This window comes from Xenopus laevis, chromosome 6S (assembly GCF_017654675.1).
Source record: "Xenopus laevis strain J_2021 chromosome 6S, Xenopus_laevis_v10.1, whole genome shotgun sequence".
Classification (NCBI taxonomy): domain Eukaryota; kingdom Metazoa; phylum Chordata; class Amphibia; order Anura; family Pipidae; genus Xenopus; species Xenopus laevis.
In genome coordinates this window covers 99,406,498-99,431,668 of record NC_054382.1, presented here as the reverse complement: position 1 = coordinate 99,431,668, position 25,171 = coordinate 99,406,498, and the positions used below count along the sequence as shown (strand labels likewise).

The 25,171-nt window shown below is 36.3% G+C and overlaps 1 protein-coding gene and 1 pseudogene across 1 annotated transcript in view; both read right to left on the bottom strand.

The window, feature by feature from the left end:
* Window positions 1-25,171, bottom strand: part of sntg1.S (syntrophin gamma 1 S homeolog) — a 194,788-nt gene that overhangs the window by 148,846 nt on the left and 20,771 nt on the right. The window lies entirely within an intron of this gene.
* On the bottom strand, window positions 16,064-16,188 carry LOC121395290 (annotated as a pseudogene).

Here is a 25,171-nt window from a genome sequence, read left to right as displayed (position 1 = left end):
AGCAAAACCAGCCTATTGGGTTTATTTAATGTTTACATGATTTTCTAGTAGTCTTAAGGTGTGAAGATCCAAATTACAGAAATACCCGTTATCCGGAAAGCCCCAGGTCCCAAGAGTTCTGGATAATAGGTCCCATACCTGTACTGTACTGTAGATTTATATGGTGTATGGTAGATATACAGTTCTACAATAGAGTTGTACTAATATAGGAATGGAAATTTGGGACACAAGCAATGTTATCCAATCAGAGGAATAACAGAAGCTTGGACTAGGTATTGATATATTGTAGGGTAAAAGAAAATGCAGACTAGCATCACTGTATAAACCATTCTTGCTCCAAGTGATGAGTAATATTTTCTTCCCCCATATTACTAGCAAATCACAGTTATTTAAGAGAGTAAATGTATTATTTTATGCAGAGAATGAGTAATCCAATCCATGAAAGTAAAGTCTATAAGTGACTTAATATATGAGAAAACATCAAGGGGCTGATTCACTAAGGGTTGAATATCGAGGGTTAATTAACCCTCGATATTCGACTAGGAATTGAAATCCTTCGACTTCGAATATCGAAGTCGAAGGATTTAGCGCAAATTCTGCGATCGTACGATCGAAGGATTATTCCTTCGATCGAACGATTAAAACCTTCGAATCGAACGATTCGAAGGATTTTAATCCAACGATCGAAGGAATATCCTTCTATCAAAAAATCTTAGGAAAGCCTATGGGGAAGGTCCCCATAGGCTAACATTGACTTCGGACTTTTAGCTGCCGAACTAGGGGGTCGAAGTTTTTTTTAAAGAGACAGTACTTCGACTATCGAATGGTTGAACGATTTTTAGTTCGAATCCTTCGATTTAAAGTCGTAGTCGAAGGTCGAAGTAGCCCATTCGATGGTCGAAGTAGCCCAAAAAATACTTCGAAATTCGAAGTTTTTTTACTTCGAATCCTTCACTCGAATTTAGTGAATCGGCCCCTTAGTATAGACTAATGTGGCTTGAAAGCTCTTCAAATGATCCATCATGGTTAAGAAATACAGCTTTTATTACTCTTTTCATGAATTTGTTTTTTTTTTTAACAATCTTTGTTTTGTTTTTTTATAATCACTTAGGATAGTCGACGGTTGGGAAAGATTTCATTCTTTTGGATTGATCATTTGAAAATAATGGCAAAGATCCAAAGTAAGAGCCACATGGAACACAACTTGTTATACTTCACTGAGGGAACAGAGAAAAACCAGAGGCATAAACATATTAGCACAAATGTTAAAAGCAGAAATGGAACCATCCTTTAACTTTTGGTCTGTTTCTATAAGCTGATGATTATTTTGGAATAAGATTCAGGATCGACTATATGACAAGCATAATTGCTATCTTATGATTATCATTAGAAAGCATACTGAACATTTTATACACATGTATATTATAACCATATAAATGTACAAAGGAGCTAAAAGTTAGAGGTGGAGGTCAAAACTTTAAAATCATAAATGTACTTGTTTCTTTGCTGATCCATTTACAGCTTCTCCTGTCTTTTTGGTATATGGGTGTTGTTGTATTTTATAGATAAGGGCACCTATAGTTAAATTGCTTCTGTACATGTTTAAAATGAATTATTTATAGAAATAAAGGCTACATTTGTGCCCCTTGGGTTGCTTTTCCTATTACGCACTTGAAATATTTGGAGGTATTTTATTTTGAAGTTATGGCATCCTATTTTTGGTCTGCTTTTACTGAGTCAAGCTGTATGTATTCAAATTAGCAATATTAAACACTATGTAGTTAGTAACCTTCTTTTGAATATTTGCACATTATTGTTTATATTTTGGCATCCAAATTTGTCTAAACCTGTTGTGAATGCATTACAATTACAGCCATCGTATTGTAGAGTATTCTATATTCTATTTGAATGCTGTTACAGAGAAGAACTGTTCATGTGAAAATGAAATTCCTTAAAATGCTTTCTTACTAAACTATGTCAATTTCTATGATTAAAGGGTTTCAGGAAGATTTGACTGTACTGACCTATTGCATATTGATAATCAGTTACTATAACACGTACAAAAAACCTTTAACCAAACAAACCCATTTACAATAAAAAATGTGATCTTTTCTCAAGCACCTTATTTGGCACAATTGTGTTTTTTCCCGTGATTGTGTTTTTTAGAAAACAGTAAATATTAAAATAAAAATCTTGCTACCTAAAACCTGCCTAGATGCAATTACATTAAAAATTACATCCTATCCTATATAATAAAGTTCAAGTGTCGCTACGTCCAGTCTCTGTGTCCGTGGGATTGCGCTACTGCGCATGTGCCCCATGGACCATCTCTGGCGCATACCTCCCAACAGGAATTAGGAAATTGCAAGACACTGCCATCTGTTGGTAGTGATGGGCGAATTTATTCGGCAGGCACGAATTCGCGCGATTCGCGAAACTCCCGCGAAAATTCGCGGTAAAAATTCGCCGGCGTCAAAAACGGGCGCCGGCGTCAAAAACGGGCGCCGGCGTCAAAAACGAGACGCTGGCACCGTTTCGCGAATTTTTCGCCGTTTCGCGAATTTCGCGCAAAATTCGCGAATTTTTCGGCGAAGCAAACGGCGCAAATTCGCCCATCGCTATCTGTTGGTTATACAGTGCAATGACAGGAATTAGGAAGTTGCAAGACACTGCCATCTGTTGGTTATACAGTGCAATGACAGGAATTAGGAAGGTGGAAGATACTGCCATCTGTTGGTTATAGCGTGCAATGACAGGAATTAGGAAGGTGGAAGACACTGCCATCTGTTGGTTATACAGTGCAATGACAGGAATTAGGAAGGTGGAAGACACTGCCATCTGTTGGTTATACAGTGCAATGACAGGAATTAGGAAGGTGGAAGACACTGCCATCTGTTGGTTATACAGTGCAATGACAGGAATTAGGAAGTTGCAAGACACTGCCATCTGTTGGTTATACAGTGCAATGACAGGAATTCGGGAAACTACAAACTCTCATCTCTAAAGGAAATGCAAAACCTACTTAACCTGGCGCTTTAATCCCATGGCCCCCCGGTTTCTCATGTAATGCAAAATCCTGGCCAGAATTCCAATCCATGGATAGGAGTTAGACTACTGCAAGACACTGTCATCTGTTGGTCATACAGTACAATGACAGGAATTCGGAAACTGCAAGACACTGCTACCTGTTGGCCATACAGTATAAAGGCCTAGCATTAGGAAACTGCAAAATCTCATCTCTAAAGGAAGTGCAAAACCTGCTTAATTGTCCCTGTTAGCCATGCAATACAAAACCCTGGCCAGAATCCCAAGCCATGGATAAGAGAAATCATGCTGCAAGACACTGCCATCTCTTGGCCATACAGTGCAATGACAGGAATTGTGGAACTGCAGGACACTGCCATCTGTTGGTTATACAGTGTAATGATAGGAATTGGGAAACTGCAAGACACTACCAGGTGTGAGTTCCTCCAAAAAATAAAGCAGCAAACAAAACAAATACAAAATATTTATTGGGACATATTAGGCCTCTTCCTAATATGTCCAAATAAATATTTTTGTATTTTTTTTTTATTTGTTGCTTTTATTTTTTGGAGGAACTCACACCTATGGCTGTGTTACTATGTGCATGCACCCTTGCACTGGGGTGAACTGTGAGTATTTATCACTTTTTTATTAACTATTGAAATTGTACGTGCACCATCCCCCTTTTTGTAAACTGCAAGACACTGCCATCTGTTGGCCATACAGAGCAATGACAAGACTTGGGAAACTGCAAGACATCTGTTGGCCATACAGTGCATTGATAGGAATTAGGAAACTGCAAACACTCATGCAAAACCTACTTCATCTGGCGCTTTAATCCAAGGGGCCCCATTTGCCAATGAAATGCAAAAGCCTGGCCAGAATCCCCATAGGAGTTAGACTACTGCAAGACATTGCCATCTATTGGCCATACAGTGCAATAGCAGGAATTAGGAAGGTGGAAGATACTGCCATCTGTTGGTTATACAATGCAATGACAGCAATTAGGAAGATGGAAGATACTGCCATCTGTTGGTTATAGCGTGCAATGACAGGAATTAGGAAGGTGGAAGACACTGCCATCTGTTGGTTATACAGTGCAATGACAGGAATTAGGAAGGTGGAAGATACTGCCATCTGTTGGTTATAGCGTGCAATGACAGGAATTAGGAAGGTGGAAGACACTGCCATCTGTTGGTTATACAGTGCAATGACAGGAATTAGGAAGGTGGAAGACACTGCCATCTGTTGGTTATACAGTGCAATGACAGGAATTAGGAAGGTGGAAGATACTGCCATCTGTTGGTTATACAGTGCAATGACAGGAATTAGGAAGGTGGAAGACACTGCCATCTGTTGGTTATACAGTGCAATGACAGGAATTAGGAAGGTGGAAGACACTGCCATCTGTTGGTTATACAGTGCAATGACAGGAATTAGGAAGGTGGAAGACACTGCCATCTGTTGGTTATACAGTGCAATGACAGGAATTAGGAAGGTGGAAGATACTGCCATCTGTTGGTTATACAGTGCAATGACAGTAATTTGGAAGGTGGAAGACACTGCCATCTGTTGGTTATACAGTGCAATGACAGGAATTCAGGAAACTACAAACTCTCATCTCTTGGCACCTGACGCTTTAATCCCAAGGCCCCCCGGTTTCTCATGCAATGCAAAATCCTGAGCAGAATTCCAATCCATGGATAGGAGTTAGACTACTGCAAGACACTGCCATCTGTTGGTCATACAGTACAATGACAGGAATTCAGAAACTGCAAGACACTGCCACCTGTTGGCCATACAGTATAAAGGCCTAGCATTAGGAAACTGCAAAATCTCATCTCTAAAGGAAGTGCAAAACCTGCTTAATTGTCCCTGTTAGCCATGCAATACAAAACCCTGGCCAGAATCCCAAGCCATGGATAAGAGAAATCATGCTGCAAGACACTGCCATCTGTTGGCCATACAGTGCAATGACAGGAATTGGGAAACTGCAAGACACTGCCATCTGTTGGCCATACAGTGCAATGACAGGAATTGGGAAACTGCAAAACACTGCTATCTATTGGTTATACAGTGCAATGATAGGAATTGGGAAACTGCAAGACACTGCCATCTGTTGGCCATACCGTGCAATGACAGGAATAGGGAAACTGCAAAACACTGCCATCTGTTGGTTATACAGTGCAATGACAGGAATTGGGAAACTGCAGGACACTGCCATCTGTTGGTTATACAGTGTAATGATAGGAATTGGGAAACTGCAAGACACTACCAGGTGTGAGTTCCTCCAAAAAATAAAGCAGCAAATAAAACAAATACAAAATATTTATTGGGACATATTAGGCCTCTTCCTAATATGTCCAAATAAATATTTTTGTATTTTTTTTTTTATTTGTTGCTTTTATTTTTTGGAGGAACTCACACCTATGGCTGTGTTACTATATGCATGCACCCTTGCACTGGGGTGAACTGTGAGTATTTATCACTTTTTTATTAACTCTTGAAATTGTACGTACACCATCCCCCTTTTTTGTAAACTGCAAGACACTGCCATCTGTTGGCCATACAGTGCAATGACAAGACTTGGGAAACTGCAAGACATCTGTTGGCCATACAGTGCATTGATAGGAATTAGGAAACTGCAAACACTCATCTCTAAAGGAAATGCAAAACCTACTTCACCTGGCGATTTAATCCCAGGGGCTACGCGCGGCAAACAATTTTGTCCCTCTTTCTTATTCTGAAATGTTGGGAGGTATGCTGGCGAATGTTTGACTACATATGTTCTAGCACCCGTTAACTTAACGGGCTTAATGTCTAGTTTAAAATAATACTCAATCACAGCAAAACTCAATCACAGAAATTTAGAAATCAACCTGATGATGTGGCTGATGCGTTCATGATCTAGGCTCATTTTGTTATCTTTTTGAGTGCATACATATTAACATATATTCAAAAACATAAAATGCACAAAACATCCATCTATTAAGAAACTATTTTGAAAAAATATTATTTTCCAGCTTCAACAATAAAAAGAAAATCTGTATTTGTCCTAAATTTGAATATATTTTACTAGATACTCAATATCTTATGAAAGAAAAACAACATTATTTTCAAATTTTGCACGTTTCCTTCACTTGTTTCAAAGAGCCATTTGTAAAATTGTGTAGAATAGTTTTTTCTATAAATGAACAGGTCAGAGTCCATAATAATTCCTTTCCCTAGAAGTTTCTCTACTTTGGCCAGAACTCCAGAAATAAAATCTATTCTAGGATACTGAAACAGAAAATAGCGATGAGACACAACAGTTGATCAGGTAGTTCTGTGTAACCCAATTTTGTGGAATGTAAGAGTGAGTCATTGAGTCAACTTAACTTACAGGTAATTGAGGTCACAAGTATCTCTGGGAAGCAAAGTATGAAAAGGGATTGAATGACTTGATATATTTAGTTTGTGAGTTTTCTTCTGATATTTTTGTACCCTGGAGAACATAGATATCAAGCTGTAACGGCTAAAAAATAATAGTGAATTTGTTACAAAAAACTATGAGGCATAGCACAGTTTCCACTACATATGCTCCATTGAATTTATTCTTGCATAACCACATGATTTTATTATATGCAAATCTGTAAAGCTGACAAGCATATATTATTTTCTTTGTCAAGATTTAGACAGGGTTTAGTCAATGTTTATGTATACAGCTGTCATCATGCTGGTTCCAAAATACAACAAACTATGGTCAATTACTAATAGATTTGGTATTTGTTTGAAGAATATCAGTCTGAACTTATTTGGAGCTGATGTAATAATGGATCACTAAAAAGATTTGTACAGATGTAAACATCTCTACACTTTGGTTAGTTAAAGGAAACTATACATTGAGAATGAATAACTTAACTTCAGAATACATGACTAGAAGAAGAATCTGACTTATATCTTACCTTCAGCTGCCCAGGGGGCACTAATTTATGAGGGATACAATTACATGTAAAAAGAAAATACTGTTGTAACACAATTCTGGCAATAGCTATTATTATTAACTTTTAAGGTTATGGTGCATATTAAATATACGTATGGGATCAGTTTTTAAAATTGTTTCCCTTTTTTCTGCAATACTAAAATAGAACCTTGTACTTAATAGTAAGTAAGCTGAATAAATCCATATTAGCATCAATCCTATAGGGATTGGTGAAAGACCCCCTTCCCTAAAAAAAACCCAGGTCCCAGCATTTTAGATAAAAGATCCCATATCTGTAAACAGTATATACCATTACAAAAGATGGATCCAAGGTCACATCAGCCCTTTCCCATGAAACTAAAGGCTTGCTGTGCTTTACACTTCTAGTTAGTGATGGGCGACTGTGACCCATTTTGCTTCACCAAAAAACAGCAAAAATTCACCAAAAGAAAAGTCTATGGGCGACAAAAATTTTTGACGCATGACAATTTTTTTCACCCATTGGAGTCTATGGATGTCTTTTTAGTGGTGAAACCTGGTGAAAAATTTTGCTCATCACTACTTCCTAGTAGGTAATTTAAGAATTGTTGTGTAAATGATAGTTTAAATCATATTTCATGTTTTGAATTTTTCTCTTCTAAAAACATAGCTATACACATAGCAATCTGAATAATGCTGAATGAGCATCCCTTACTGTTGGAAAGCAAAAATACACCTCATGGATTAAAAGTAAATACCAACAATGACACAAATAAAACAATATTTATTTAACAGGACCACATGTTATATTTAAAATTAATTAATAAATTGACTACATCAACTTTTTGTAAAATTAAAATTTCTTTTTCTTTTCAGCGCTCCTCAGAGTATTTTTAAAGTTCCACTGAAAGCCTTTTACCACCTTTTATCTATAACTTAATGCAAGCCTTGTTAGAGACACCTAATGAGAATAACTAAATATTTGCTCAGCAAAGCATACTATGCGGCCATTGAAAAAGCAATATAAGCATTTTCTGTAATATTAAATATAGCTGGTTAATCTCTTACGTTCTACCCCAAGGCTTCAACTTTGGTCTATGAACGTAACTATTACACCTTGAAGTATTTGTAAAACAAACACTGTTCGTGATAAAAATATTTATGTCTTTTTCAAGGGAAGAAAAGTGTCAGGCAAGAAGGGTTTTTGAATGGCAATAAACTTAGCTAGGAAGGAAGACACAACAAACTTAAGACTCAGAGTACTGGTAAGTAGAAGCTTGAACAGTAAACTTTACCCAGACAGGAATGATGCTAAAATAAGATTTTATTCCACACAGATAGAGAAAGGAGAACTGAGACTGTGCCAGAATTAACTACTGAATTACCAGACATGAGCTGATATGCTATGTAACCATTTGCAAACATTACAGAGGCTTGACAACAACTGTGTTTTACAAAAGTTCTCTGCAGAAATATATAAAAGGAACCAGAAAAAAAAGTGTAGGTTCAGTCACTAGGTCTAAGCAGGTGGCGAGCAAACAGAGCCTGAGAACAGGCAGAGGGTCAGGGCAGACAGCAAACAATCAAAGTTCATGTAACAGGGCAAGGTAAACCTGGGGAGTCAGAATATGGGGAAACAAGGCAGGGTAGGAACAGACACACAGGATTCAGGAGCTAGAACTGCAGGATACAGGAACAACAATTCAGGCTCAGGAACTGGAACATGAATTAGGCTTAGTCACAGCAGAAAGGCTTATGATTCAGCACAAGCTGTTCATGTAACAGGGCAAGGTCAACCTGGGGAGTCAGAATATGGGGAAAAAAGACAGGGTAGGAACAGACACACAGGATTCAGGAGCCAGAACTGCAGGATACAGGAACAATGATTCAGGCTCAGGAACTGGAACATGAATTAGGCTTGTTCACAGAAGAAAGGCTTATGATTCAGCACAAGCGTTTTAGATAGTCAGGCTTAAAAGAAACATAATTGTAATTAACACTGTCTTTGCCTAAACTGTCTTTGAGCTGAGAAACGTGGTAGAGGAGGAAGGTGCTGTAATTGTGTGTGAACCACAGTGTATTGCAGTGTAAAGTGTTAGGTAAGCAAAGTCTCTTACTTTGTCTTATAGGAAACAGAACTTTCTGGCAAGGGATATGGCAAGGCATATGCAGGTGAAGACTTACAGTAAACAGGATGCTGTTTGTAGACAGAGGTCTGAGAGAGAAGGAACTACATGATCAGGAAACATGAGATACCAGGGGAGGGGATAACTTAATCAATAACTAAGAAAAGCAACTAGGCTGGGTCTATCCAGTTATGTAAAAAGTATGGAAGAAGGCTGTAATGAACTACTTACAAAAACTTTGCTTATATATTATATGGGCCATGTAATGAGAATTATTCATTTTACATATTAGAAATAAATGGGGAAAACATTAATTAACACAAATTAATATGATTTATCAATTCTATTGACAAAAATTCAAGAAGCCCATAGACGTATTTTCCACTCCTATATCTCCTATATGACTGAATATCAAAGGACACAAGACAGAGCTAAACTTTATTTATGAATATTTCCTGCTAACAACATTTTTTTAACAATATTGGCAGCAATAGTGATGGGTGACGGCACGGGGTGTCCGTTTTTTTGGACGCAGTTGAATTTTCGTGAATTTATTCACAGGCAGCGAATCGCGGGAATTCCCCGTGAATTTGCATCTGGTGAATAAATTCACCCATCACTAGTCAGCAATCAATGACTTTGCACTTGCATTTCCACTCTAGGCCTGTATTATATTCATTCCGTAAAGGAATATATAAAACACCAACGTTACAATACTGTATGTGAATGTTTTTTGCATAAGTCAAAATATAACACACCCACTGCTACAATATCTTGTGACAAGAGGCTGCTAAAAGTGTCTTATCAATATAGTATATCAATATCTACAACAACAGAGATGCATCACATTACATCACATGCATTATGAAAATGACGATGACGATCATATAACATTGACAATAGATTTACCCAACATGTTAACAAGGAAGATTTTCATTCATCCATGTCATGAGATACAGCAACTTGTAGAAATGATACACAGTATCTAGTAGAAATAATGTAGAAAGAAGATATGGGCGCTCCAGACTCACCCCCTGTGTGATTAAATTAGTGCAGCTCCATTTTGGTGTACCTGGTGCTCAGCCACCAGCGTTCCCACTGTAATTAGATATGCAAGAGGATAGAAAGGCCTATGATTAAGAGAGTTGCTCCCGAAATGCTCCAGGCGATGTTGCTTTGTGACCTATTGCAATAAACCACCTTCATTTTTACTGGAGTGCCGCCATTCTATCCTCTTGCATATCTAGTAAATATAACTCTAAATCAACTGGAACTTTGAGTATTCTTGAAAATATTTAACCACTCATCCAAACGATTTCTTCAGTTCATCTGCTCTAACGAAAGAAGCAGCTTGGATGAGTCATAAAATGATTTTAAGAATACTTAAACATCCAGTTGCTCTAGAATAATTCTTTATTATACTAGGTACTATATATGTTAAAAGCCCTTTATAATATCACCAGTGCACACGTTATAAACATGATTAAAGCACTCTATAACAATTGTAGAAATTAGATTCAACTGTCACACAATGGTCAGTGGGTTTTGTTGTGTTTGCTAAATATAAAACTAATGCACACACATTATAACCTTAATAAGGAAGTTATTGCAATCTTTGGAAACAAATCAACAGTTATATCCTGATGCAAAAAAGTGGAAATTAATAGGATATATTTCACTGCTGATACGTTCTGTCTCCAGATAGAAAGTAATGATGCATTTACCCAAGTTACTTTGGCATACTTGAGTAACTGTATTGTTTACTATATATTAGTGGTTCCTTAGGGAGCTGTATTTCTATATTTGTAACATTATTATGAGCTAAAACCAAAGGTTAGACCTACAAGGGGGCTTGAAACAAAGTATAACAAAGACATATATATCTATATATATAGGCATCTGTACAATTTATTTTAGATAAAGTTGGTGTTGGAGATAGGGATTTTTTTACCCATTCAAAATGGCCACTTAAACAAATGCATTCTCTTACAATTCCCCAATGCTATAAATGTGATGAATAATAAAGAATAAAATCAGTAACAAAGTATTCATCTTTTCTATACATTCAATATTCATTCATTCTAGAAATCAGCTCCCTTTCCAAACAGAAGCTTTTGAAATTTTATTATATATAACCAATTTTGTGGCAGGATGGTTTCTATTACAACATTTTTTCTTTTAACATCTGAAAGTAATGCTAGTACTGATAATGTTCTCTATACACTGTATTCTCCTGAAAATATATATTTTTGTCTACTATGTTATTGGCCTACATTTAAAACAATCAACTTCATTTAACACAGGTACTTCACAAATTTTAAAACTGAATAATAGAGGAATTTTGTATTTTTCACAACAGATGGCTGTATGCAAAAGCTGACCATGTCACATCAAAGGCCCCTAGGCAATACATACCAGATGAATACATAAATAAATTATCTAACATTTTTCGGTGGATTACCTTGCCAGTAGTTCGAGATGAAAATCAACAAAAGTTAACAAAGGACAAAGTTACAATGTAGACAAATTTCCCATTCATAGAAGAGATTTTATTAAATCAAAGGAAGCGATGGCAATCTATGTTTGGTCTTGCATGGTAGATAATTGCATTACCACTACACAGATAATCCACCTGCATATTAAACTCCAGTTTACCTTGTAATCCAAAAGATGCCCTCTGTTTTCCCCGTTAAACTAAAAAATCTCATAGATTTTTTATGTGATTAAACAGTATGCAAAAGTTTGTTTGGCACAAGGCCTTTTTACTGAACTCATGTTAACAAGCAATTGAATTACCTCTTTAAAGGGACACTGTCATAATAATAAAAAAACTCCAGTAAACTGCAGTTGATGTTTGAAACAAAATTCTGTACATCACAAACTTCAGAGTAGGGTTCTATATTGCCTTTGTATGCCAGTCTGGTGCAAATTCATTAATGGCCACAATACATCACTGAATATGACGTGTTACAATCATAGTGCACTTCTCCAGTTATGTATAACAATAAAAATTCTTTATTCCAAACAAATCTGCACAGTGTTGGAGTGATCTACCTGTTAATTCAATACATTTTCGGGTGTCAGGTGATAAACAGTCCAAAGACCAATCTTCCCAGGGCCAGTTTAATTATAAAATAGTCCAAACTTGCTGCAGCACACTGATCCAAAAGTGCAAAAAGTATTTTATTGGCTCAAGAGTAGACATCACATAGGGAATGTTTTGGGTCACACTGGGCTTGATAAAGGGCCCAGTGTGGCCTGAACCGTTGCCATATTTGATGTCTACTTTTGAGCCAATAAAAAACTTTTTGCACTAACAATTTTGGATCAGTGTGCTACAGCAAGTTTTTACTCGTTTATTCCAAACAAACTGCTTAGTAATGTTTCAGACCACCATTGCCTCTTTCCAAGCTTCAATTATATATTCAACATTTATTGCTCAACCTAACTTTTTAAGTAAATCAGCACATTTTTCTGCTTCACTTCATCTAGCTGGCTGATTTCAGTGAACAATTTTCAATATACTGTATTGCCAACAAAAAAAACCACAGTTGAGTTGTGAGTATAGGTAAATCTAAAACAACTGGACTTGCTGAGTAATCATTAGATGTTTCACTACTCATCCAAGCAGCTTCTTCAGTTCAACTGAAGAAGCTGCTCGGATGATTAGTGAAACGTCTTCAATGATTACTCAGCAAGTAGTGAGTAGTGAAACGTCTTCAATGATTACTTAGCAAGTCCAGTTGTTTTAGATTTACCTATACTAGATATACCCTGACCTGGATGAATTAAAATCTTCAGTCTTAAGTTGTTAGGTTTAGGCCGCACATGACATGGGCAGAGACAAATACCTGCCACTTTCCCCCAAACTGGCCAAAGAATAACCAACTCACTCATCATACATTTATTTTGTTGGAGTCTTTTTGGCCACAGCTTTATTGCACAAAACATAATTTAACAATAGATAACACATATATCAATAACAGTTATATTAAAGGGATACTGTCATGGGAAAAAATTTTTTTTCCAAAATGAATCAGTTAATAGTGTTGCTCCAGCAGAATTCTGCACTGAAATCCATTCCTCAAAAGAGCAAACCGATTTTTTTATATTCAATTTTGAAATCTGACATGGGGCTAGACATATTGTCAATTTCCTAGCTGCCCCAAGTCATGTTTCAATTTCAAAATTGAATATAAAAAAATATGTTTGCTCTTTTGAGAAATGGATTTCGGTGCAGAATTCTGCTGGAGCAGCACTATTAACTGATTCATTTTGAAAAAAATTTTTTTTCCCATGACAGTATCCCATTAACAACATTGCAAACATGCAAATATGAACAGTGATGTACCATTAACTTGTAATCCTCTGCAAGGCCCCAGGCAATAGACCGAATTAGGTGCATGAAATTATACCAGCCACCAGATGCTTGTGCCTTCTAGCATGATGGGTACGCTGGATTGCATGCTACCACCAATACAACATACCCTCCCAGAGACCACCGCTCTTAGAGAGGGACACCACCAACCAAGTTCCATTAACCAACTTGGGACTTTGTTAAAAACTCCAGCTTCTCAATTAACTCTCCCCATTGCCAGGGACCCGCCACCTGGTTGTGACAACCGGCTATTCCCTCTTATCACCTCTTGGTTAGTCAGCCCAATACTCACCATTCCACATCAACTTAACTTGTGCCCCACTAACCCAGGCCACAATTGTGAGAACTAGCACAAAGGGTTAATACAAGGGAGGGAGGATGGGACTCCTTTTCTTCTTCCAAAATTGATGCCCTCCTTAGCAGTTAGTGCATCCCCTTAAAACTCCACCCCTCAACTACATCACTAAACCCACTACTAATCCCCCAGTTTTGTCCAGCCCCTGTCATATACCCTTTTGCCAGCATGCTCTGTCCCGGGTTTCACTTTAATAAACCTTTTATATCTCCAAAACTGTAAAAGAAAAAAATATATTAAATCCTTTTTGTCAAAAAGAATCAACTACATTTAAATGTTGCTTTTTAATAATAGCAACATTTGCCATTTAAAGACCCACCATTTATTCATGAATACAGTGTAACGTCAATATTATGTTCCCTGATTTTACATTGTTCTTTTGTGTGGTTCCACCAGTATATTACACATATTACTTTTCCCTGATTTAAAAATTTTCTGGATTTTACACCATTTTTTCTGCTACCCTCAAAATAAAGAATGGGGGTTCAACTGTGATACATTTATATTTAAAAAACAAAAAACTACCAAAATTAAATTATAGTATTCATAATATATCTCTATCTTTAAGCATAATATTTTCTACAGAACATTTTTTCGTTAAACTGGTAATTGGTTTGGTTTTGTGGCTTTTATATAAATTGTAAGGCATATTTTAATACAATCATTCATTTTAATTTTTCCAAAATGGCTGGACAAGGTCAACAAGATAAAAACACATTTTAACAAGGATCTAATCATCGAAAACTACAATTAATTTTCATCCCTATCCTCACTCGCTAGGCATGTAGGCTGAAAATACAATTATTCATCATCATTTTCATCATTTCAGAAAGAGCTGCAGCATAATTTGATTTAAAAAAATGCTAAATACATACCAAGATAAATTTTTGATCGGAGCATAAATAATATTGTTTCTAAACAAATTGAAATTGAAAGATTTTAATTAGATATTTTCAGTGAACAAATAGTAAGGTACAACAATCATGTATACATTCTCAAAAATATTAGTCACAGAGATAGCTTGGTATGATTTTTTGAAAAACAAGGTTGATTTTAGGCTTTATTTATCAAAGTGTTAAAATTACAATATTCCCTTTCATTAATCATGATAGTTTTATAGGGTTACTTTAAATCCGTTTACTTATTTATTATTGATTAAAAAAACATTTCTGTAAAAGTGAGAGCAACATTTTTTCTGTATTGAGTGATTCATTCTTAAAGGGGTCTAACTTGTTCTTTTTTTTTAACAGAAAATCAGTTTTCTTGAATTTTTATGTTTTTGCAATAGGCTCTTCTTTACTTGTAACTATATGGATATACAGTACACTACTTCAAAATTAGTAACATTTAAATAGTACATCAGTTCAAACAGCCTATGAATGTCCATTGTAATTTACAGAGTTGTTCAATGAGTTTAGAGAGAAAGGTTCTGGCCACTATTTTTACTTTTCCCAATTATTGCTCTAAAATGTTGAACAAAATTCTGTAGCACCTAATAGAATTGGTATGCATCTTGAATGCTGAAGTGTCCATACATAGGCCAGTCTTAGGGCTATCTGGCCAGTCAAACTGCAGAAAGTGAAAAGAAGCATTCAATATACAATGTATCTATATTAACAGATGAAAAGCATTTGTAAACACCAACCAGGGCCGTCTCTTGAAACCGCCCATCTTCCCATGCCATACATGCCCTAAGAGATGATATTGAATCATCCTTCCGAGTCCTACCCGAAGGCATGGGCTCCGTTGCCCAAGCTGTTCCCAGCTACCGCCAGCGAACAGCTCGAACGGGTGGGTCCCCCTTCGCCGAAGCTAGGGAGGGCCCACCACCCCGCCCCCCCGAAGGGGTTTGGGGACGTTTGGACTCCCCTTCGCCGAAGCTAGGGGGAGTCCCGTCGACCCTGGGTTCTGCCGAAGCTTCCCCCCAGGGCGTGTCATGGCCTGCGAGTCCAGCCAAAAGACCGTGACCCCATCCAGGGTGCTCAAACCAGACACAAAAAGGGTGCTGGAGTGGGCGGTGCAAGGCCATTGGTTGCCTTTTGCAAGGCTCTGGTTGGCAGCCAGAAAAAGAAAAGACTTCCCGCCCACCTAATGGCAAGGGCAAAGGAAGTGAAGCTTGATTAAGCATGGGTGCATGAGCATCTCCCCCGACTCAAAATGCAAGTCAGGGGCCACCCTCATGGGAGCACAGCGGCCCAGCTTTCATCAAGCTTCTGCTTCTCAGCCTAGTCCAGAGGACCAATGGTTTCTCCGTTCTTCAGATAGGATCATTAGAACAGATACTCCTCTTTGGTCTTGCCAGCCAGAGGACCAAGTGGTTCCAAAGGTACTACACTTGATCTTAGCCAAAAGGCCGAGAAGCGATACATGCCCTAAGAGATGGTCATTATGGTCAAAACTAGACAAACTGTCCAACCAGATTTAAGGTTATAGTGACAGCTTTATCTTTATATCCATGAATATATAGGATTGCTGTGCACGCTAACTTAGAACTTGCTATTTGTTGTACAGTTTAGGGATTTTAACTTTAGTGACCCTTTAAGTGTATTACAAATGTTAGTGTAGCAGGTTGAAACTGTATTTTGTTAGAGTCGGTTTTATTCTATATTGTCCCTTTTGCCTAAGACTGAATGAGCACTCATAAATTAACAAAGCAAACAATGAAAATCAAGACATTAGCTTTTTGAAGTTACAGATCTTTTCAGTTCTGAAAGCAAAAGCATTAAACTGTAGCTAAGCATCCACACTAAGGTACAACTCTCTAACATAATTGAAAAGAATATAAGAGAACGGAGTTTATTTAGAGTCAATTGTACAGGCTTCATTAATCAACTTTCGTATGACATTAAGGTTAATGTGCTCTTTATAAAAATGTCAGATTTAAATAATTAAACAGTATATGATCTAAAAACTCCAGCTACAATAAATGTCAGACTAAACAATAAATATTGAAATGAATGCAGTTTTATTGATGGCAGGTGAAAAGACTGAATGCAATGGAAGCAGATTTTCTAGGAAGAGAAATAATTGCAAATTTTTATTTGATTCTACCATTGTTACAGAATGTGTTTTTATAATTATAAATCAAGGAAAGAGCAGATGGGAGAATAATTAAATTCTAAGCAAATATGGAAAAATGTATATAATGTCTGGGTTCAGTAGCCATTTATAAATAAATTATAGAGTTAAAAATACCTATGTAACCAGACAGGATCCATTCTGGCAGGAGTTATCTACAAAACCTTAAGTGGAGCTATAGCTATGGCAGTCCCTAGGCAACCCAACCGGCCACTTTGCTCCCTCCCCAGTGGATGTGAAAAGTGACAATGCTTGTGGGGGGGGGGGAGCATGCACAGAGGCACACTGGAGGGAAGTGCAGGTGGGGGGGAACAAGGATACAGACCAGGGGTAGGCAGGAGAGGTACACAATTGGCACACCTACTTCCTTGCCCCCGAGGCACGTACTTCTTACCTACCCCTACTTCCGGCCCTGCTGAACAGTAACAATGTGAATTATAATTTGTACATGAGATGACAAATTTTCGAATTCAAAAACTTCTAATTTCGAAGTAATTTTTGGGTACTTCAATCCATCGAATAGGCCAAAATTCGTTTCAAACTGAAAAAACTTTGAATATTCGACCATTCGAAAATCGAAGTACTGTCTCTTTAAAAAACTTTGACTTCGCCGCTTTGCCACCTTAAAGCTGTTAAATTGCGATGTTAGCCTATGGGGACCTCCTAGAACCTATAGCCAGTATTTGGCTAAGTTTTTAGAAGTCAAAGTTTTTTTTTGGAATATTGTTCAATCGATCGATTAAATCATTCGATTTCTAAAATTCGATGGTCGAGTTTCGAAGTTTTACCACTTCGAAATCCAACCCATAGTAAATGTGCCCCTAAATGTTAATTTAAGAAGCACTTATGCCCAAGACTGCAGTGTGTTCATTAAAGCACAAAGTGCAGCACCAGGTATCTCAGACCAGCACTGTCTAACTTACTGACTGTCATAGAATTAGAGAAACCACAAAATACTGAAAGGCCTCAATTTATGCACAATTTTTTTTTTTTTAAAGTATCAAGAAAGGTTCATGAATTACATTTTTATAGTTTTAAACAGGCACTTACCTTCTGTCATAATTTGGAACTTTCCTGTGTGTTGGCATAATAATTCATATTTTTAGTTTGCATTTCCCTCTACTGACGATCATATAAACCACTTACATAATTTGTAGCTCTGATTTTGCTGAACTCTTATGTATCAATCTTGTAAATGTGACTTTTAGATGCCTCACAGTCTGTTCCTTTTTTTGAGAAAAAAATCCAGCAATATATAGTGTAAATAGCCTCTTTTCGTGATTATTTGTGACAAAATCGATTAGTAAAAGTGTAGAATATCCAGTAAATGCCCAAGGAAAGGAGCATTCAGCTACAGAAAAAATGGAATAAGTAGCTTGCCTCGAGAAATACTAAACAGATGTATTATGGTTATGGTTATGTTTATGGTTTGGGTTAAAAAAATATACCTGAAGAAAAGTTACATTTGCATTGCAGTACATCCCTTTTTGACATTCAGTTCAATGAACATGGCTGGTACTGAATAAACTTTTTCCTGTTGTTTTAATTAAGAAATGTTTAGTTTTGTAATACTTCTTGTTATTTTTTAGCAAGGCAAAATCTAAAACTAAAGCCACATCCTACTCCCTGTATTCAGTATAAGTAATTCTAAAACATTCTCGGCATGTAAACTCTTCCACTAATTCAATCACAATGGCACATTGTAACTCTTCAGAGAGGTGACGTCTGAAACTCACAGAGGTGTGATTTTGTGGGGTTACTGTGATAGGATTACAAATGTATCATACAACTCCTAGAACCAGGGGGCACATTTACTTAGCTCGAGTGAAGGAAAGAATAAAAAATACTTTGAATTTCGAATGTTTTTTTTGGCTACTTTGACCATCGAATTGGCTACTTTGACCTTCGACTACGACTTCGTATCAAATGATTCGAACTAAAAATCGTTCGACTATTCGTCCATTCGATAGTCGAAGTACTGTCTCTTTAAAAAAAACTTTGACCCCCTACTTCGCCACCTAAAACCTACCGAGCATCAAAGGATTTAATCATTCGATTATTCTTTCGATCGTTCGATCGAACGAATAGCGCTAAATCCTTCTACTTCAATATTCATATACTGTTATCCAGAATGTTTGGAACCTAGGGTTTTCCATACCTTATGTCTACAAAAAATTCAAATATGAATTAAATCCAGTAGAACTGTTTTCCCTCTAATAAAGATTAATTAAATCTTAGGATCAATTACAAGATACTGTTTTATCACCGTAGGTATGGGATACATTAGCCAGAATGTTTGTGACCTGTTTTTTTCAGATAATGGATCTTTCTGTAATTTGGATCTTCCTAAAATTTTAGTCTACTAAAGAAAGTCTACTAAAAAAAAATATTTAAACATTAAATAAACTCAATAAGCATTTTGCCTTCAACAAGGATTCATTTGTATAATGTACTATGCAACAGAAAATGCATGTTATCTAGAACACTTGACCTGAGGATTTCAAGATTAAGGGTCTTTCTGTAATTTGGATATCCATACCTAAGGTCCACAAAAAATGTTTTAAACATTAAATAAACCTAATAATATTGTTTTGCCTCCATTTTCGATACATTTTATCTTAGGATCAAGTACACTGAACTGTTTTATTACAACAGAGAAAAAAGAAATACTTTTTAAAAAGTTTTTAAAAATATGAATAATTTGTTTAAAATGGAGTCTATGGAAGATGGCCTTCCGGTAATTCTGAGATTTCTGGATAATGGCTTTCCAAACAATGGATCCAATACTTATACTTACATTGGGCCATTAAGCATCTGATTAAGTACAAATGTGAAAAACTACAATTATAATCAATACTGTATTTTAATTTATACAGGGAATGGCTTAATTTCACTTCTGAATCTGGACACATGCTCCAGATCTTATGCACAGTACCCCAAATCTAGTAAAGCACTAGTGATGAGCAAATTTTTTCACCAGACATGTATTCACTGTTAATTTCTGCATTTCGTCATCTGCAAATTTTTTCACAAAAATATGCCGCAACAAAAAAGTCCCCAAGACAAAGAAAAATGCCCGTTGCCTTTAATGCATTTGGAGTGCGAAAAAATTTTTCACACGTAAAAAATATTTGAAGCCCATTGACTTCAATGTGTTTCGCTCATTACTATTAAGCACCTAAAATAAATAATTTTAAAAGGTTTTCTGCCTACCTTTGACATTAATCTCCTTTCTGTGTGCATCATTCAGAAATGCTGCTTGGCTTCTATAGACCAATACAGGGTTACTAATATCATTATCAATGCATGACTCAGATTGTTGTCTTCTGGCCAGCTGGCAATATAAAAACAGCCAATGAAATCTCCTTAAAGGGCATGTAAATGCAATCAAATAAAATAAAATTTTTACTTTCTTTAATGAAAAGAAACCCATCTCCAATATACTTTAATTAAAAAATGTGTACCATTTTTAAAAGAAACCTGACTGTATGCAGTGAAATTCTCCCTTCATTTACTGCTGTGGATAGGAATTGTCAGACAATCCCTAACTGCTGAGCAGGGAAACAATCATACTTATGAACAGCAGGGGGAGCCCCCGCCTTACTTTCCAGCTATGCAGAACTCAAACAGCTTTGTTTATGATGATCCCTAAGCAGCCCAGACCACACTGAGCATGTGCACAGTCTTAGTCTTGCAAAGATGTTTAACAAAGTTACAAGATGGTGACCAACTTTGAAAGCATAAATTATTTGTTTGATTAGGCTTTGTGGTGCAGTAAGTTCATGTTTATATTTAGTATACAAAATACAGCATTTCTAGTCTTATTCTATTTTAGACTTTACATGCCCTTTAAGAGTGTGCACACAGTTACAATGATATTCTAAGGGAGAGGGGAGCTTCATTGTTTAGAAACATGGCAATTTTTATATAAAAATTGCACTTTGCACCATGGGCTGCAATTAGTGATAGGCAAATCTGTCCCATCTCACTTTGCCCGAAAAATTGTGAAATGGGCATCCAAATAATTTTGACGCGAGCGACAGTTTTGATATGCCGGATTATTTTGTCCAAATGCATTAAAGTCAATGGTCGTCCGAATAATTTTGACATGCGACAATTTTGAATCTTGGCAATTTTTTTTTTCCAGCAGAGTTTTCACGGGTGAATTTTCGTCGCTGTTTCATCGCAGTTTTGCTAATTTATTCGCGGGCGGCGAAAGGCAGAAATTCACTAGAAGAACAATAATTAGGTGGGCTTCCACTATATTTCTTTACGACAAAATATGGCCTAAGCAAAACTTTTTAATCCATAGCTGTACTCCAAATCAATTTTTAATGGCCCCATAAACTAAATATAATCTAGGCAGTGAACCTGGAGTAGGTAAAATCATTAGCCAACTACATAAAAAAGCTGACATATAGAGGAAATAGCAGACGGCTAGTGATGAGTGAATCTGTAACGAATCTGTTGCTGAAAAATTTGTGAAACCGTGGAAAGATTTGCAAAACACATTGAAGTCAATGGGTGATCATACAAGGGACGTATTTTTACACGTGTAACAATTTTATCGCAATCCAAATGCATTAAAGTCAATGGCCATTTTTCTTTTTGTCTCAGTGACTTTTTGTCTTGGTGAATTATTTGTCTCAGCAACTTTTTTATCCAAATGCATTAAAGTCCATGGGCAATTTTGCCTCAGTTTCATAAAAAATCTGCAGATGGCGAAATGCAGAAATTTCACCGCAAATCCATGCCTGCCAAAAATTTGCTCATCACTACAGACGGCAATAATAGATTCATTTTTTCAGAGGCCCTTCTACTGATAAGTCATCAAATGTAAAGTTGAATGGGCAATCTAAAAAAGATTCCAGGGTTATAAAACAAGTTGTATATTTATTGCACCTATGCCAATTAGTTTTGCTTTTGACACTTAGGGGCAGATTTATCAAAGGTCGAAATGAATTTTTATGGAATGAAAAAACCTGCTGAATTGCTGTTTTAGCCTATGGAGGACCTCCTGAAACCTATTTGGAGTCAATTGGTGGACTTAGAAAAATAGAAGTTTTTTTGGGGGAAAAACATTTGAATTTGATCGATTGCGCTATACCTTCAATTCGAACAGTTAGAATTGGCCCGAATACGGACCTATTTGATCGAAAACGGACCTATATGACCAAAAAAAACCTTCAACTTAATTTAGGTTGGTCTTTTTGAATTCGAATTTCGAGGTTTTTTCAATTTGAAATTTGACCCTTGATCAATATGCCCCTAAGGGGTAGATGTATCAAGGGTCGAATTTGAGTTTATGGGAGTTTCTAAAAACTCCCATCAACTCCCATAAACTCGAAATACAAAAAAAAGGTGAAATCTATTAAAAAAAATTAAAACAGGTGAATAGGATTGAGCTGCAAACTCGAATCAAATCTAATTTGATCAAATTTGATTCAAGTTTTTAACCAAAAAAAATAGTTTTTGAAAAAAAATTTTTTTTTCAAAAATCCATTGAACAAATCCAAATTGATTGTAGGAGCCCCCCCATAAACGAAACCACAAATTCAGCAGGTTTTTAGATATCAAATAGTCAAATTTGTATTCTTAAAGGGACAGTTTCAAAATTCGAATATTTTTTAAACTCGAATCAAATTTGGACTATTCCCTAGTCAATAACACTAAAATTAAATTTGAATTTGAAAATTCGAATTTTCAATTCAACCCTTAATAAATCTGCTCCTTAGCTACTTGACATATGAGTGCCTATTTTGGAGATATTATTATAGGTGGTGGAATGCTTTGTGTCTTTTACAGTAGCACTGTTGGTGGATATTAGCTTTCTAACACAATGTTTAGAAGGTGATTTATAAATGCACTTCTTAATTAAGATCCCCCTGAAATCCTACACTTTAATAAGCCAATCTAGAACACTGAGATGGCATAGACAGGGGATGACAGGGTCTATTACCGTAACCACTCAAAGATTATGAACTGATGCAGTACTGCATCTACTACTGCTTTGACGGTAGTCTGGATCCTTTTAAGTACAATATATTATAAGCGGTGGCTCAATCAGCCTGTTTCCCTGGTTACTCTTTTTATTCATGTATATTTCCAATGCAAGCTTTTTTCTGTTTTTTATCTGGCAAGACTGCACATCACACTAAAGTGAACCTGAAACATAAATAAGAATAATATAGCACTGTATGTTAAAAGATCAGATACAGTAACAGCTGCTGCAAACTTTCATACACTATTTTTCCTGTTATAACATTGTGTTGATTTTGGAATTTCCCAAAAGATTCTACCAGCACAATAGCTGATTTTTTTCACAACTAACAATTTAAAGGCTTCTTTTAATTTAATTTAATGTTTTTACTTGCTTCGGGACTTTATTAGCCTGTTTTTTTCCCAAACACTGATACGTGCAAATATTGAATCCATAAACAGTAAAATATGACATCATAGAACATACAGTACCACCCAGTTTAGGGACATTATCTGGGTTTTCTACTAATTCAATTACTTTACTCCTCTTTATCACACCTACAAAATGTAAAAATTACATATACATAGAAACATATCAGATCTCTCACATATGTTTACGTACAAACTGGCATAAATATGCTATACAGGAATGAGATCCATTATCCAAAAACCTATTATTCAGAAAGCTCTTAATTACAGAATGCCATCACCTATGGACTCGTATTTTATCCAAATAATCCACATTTTTTAAAATAATTTCCTTTTTCTCTGTACTAATAAAACAGTAAATTGTAGTTGCTCAGGACTAAGATTCAGGTCTGGGTACATATGATGATATTGGTTTGACACACTGAGTGGCCCCAACTAGTTTAAAAGACCTACTGACACCAATCAACACTGCACATTGATCTTGTTTCACTGGTCATACTGCGTGGATGTGAATCCATTCTCCTGCTTCACCCTGATAAATATCAATCAATATCTTCTGTAAAGTAGTATGTAGAAGTCTTTTATATACATATAGAAGTCATATGAAAACGTTTGGTAACCCCTCTCAGCCTGCATAATAATTTACTCCACTTTCAGCAAAAAAAAAAAAACAGTGGTATGTCTTTCATTTCCCAGGAACAAAAAGCTATCTCGGAGGTTTAAACTGTCAGTTTCAACTGTAAGGAATGTAATCAGGAAATGAAAGGTCACAGGCACAGTTGCTGTAAAACCCAGGTCTGGCAGGCCAAGAAAAATACAGGAGCAGCATACTATATGCGGAGGATTGTGAGCATGGTTATAGACAAACCAAAGATCACCTCCAAAGACCTGAAAGAACATCTTGGTGCAGATGGTGTATCTTTACATCATTCCACAATTCAGCGCAATTTGAACAAAGAACATCTGTATGGCAGGGTGATGAGAAAGAAGCCCTTTCTGCACTCACTCCACAAACAGAGTTGCTTGTTGTATGCAAAAGCTCATTTAGACAAGCCACAGTCATTTTGCAACAAAGTGCTTTGGACTGATGAGACAAAAATTGAGTTATTTGGTTATAACAAAATTCGATTTGCATGGTGGAAGACGAACACCTCAGGGCAGACAAGAATCTGTAAATCCCATTCTTCATCTTGATTAGGACTAGTACAAGAAAGAATTAGCATTTACAAGATACAGGGAAATTTTTCATTTTCTTTCATTTTAGAAGAAACATACAGAATATAGACTGGCCATCTTCACCCAAGTGTAGATGATATACTGTATATTTAAATACAGTGAAACTTAAATATATAAAGTAAAACACGACTTTATGCATAGGTTTGCACTTAATAGATAGATACATAACACCCAGATCTATGATTTACTTTGATGATATCAGGTGCTTCTTAGATAACAAATACCAGGCAATATCTTATTTGTGAATATATCATATTGATACCAAGAGCTAGTTCTTGTATTCTCTAACGGAAGACTCTCTATTATCTCGTCAGATGGCTGATTTGTCATGTCATAAAGATATACGGTTATTGTCAAATACTGAGTTATGACTTACTGTTTTCTTGCTTGCTTCTTGAAATACATTTATTCCATTGTTTTAATATGCTTCCTCCCCCCATCCCCCTCCCTTCTTGCTTTCTGTATCCCCTTCCCCATATAACTCTTAAATAAAGAATTTACAAAAAAATAAATACAGTGAAACCTTAATTTTACATCCCCTGATTTACACCATTTTTTGTTGTCTCACCAAAATTAAGGGCTTATTTATTAAAACTCAAAATTTTCTCATTATTTTATTGAAACAA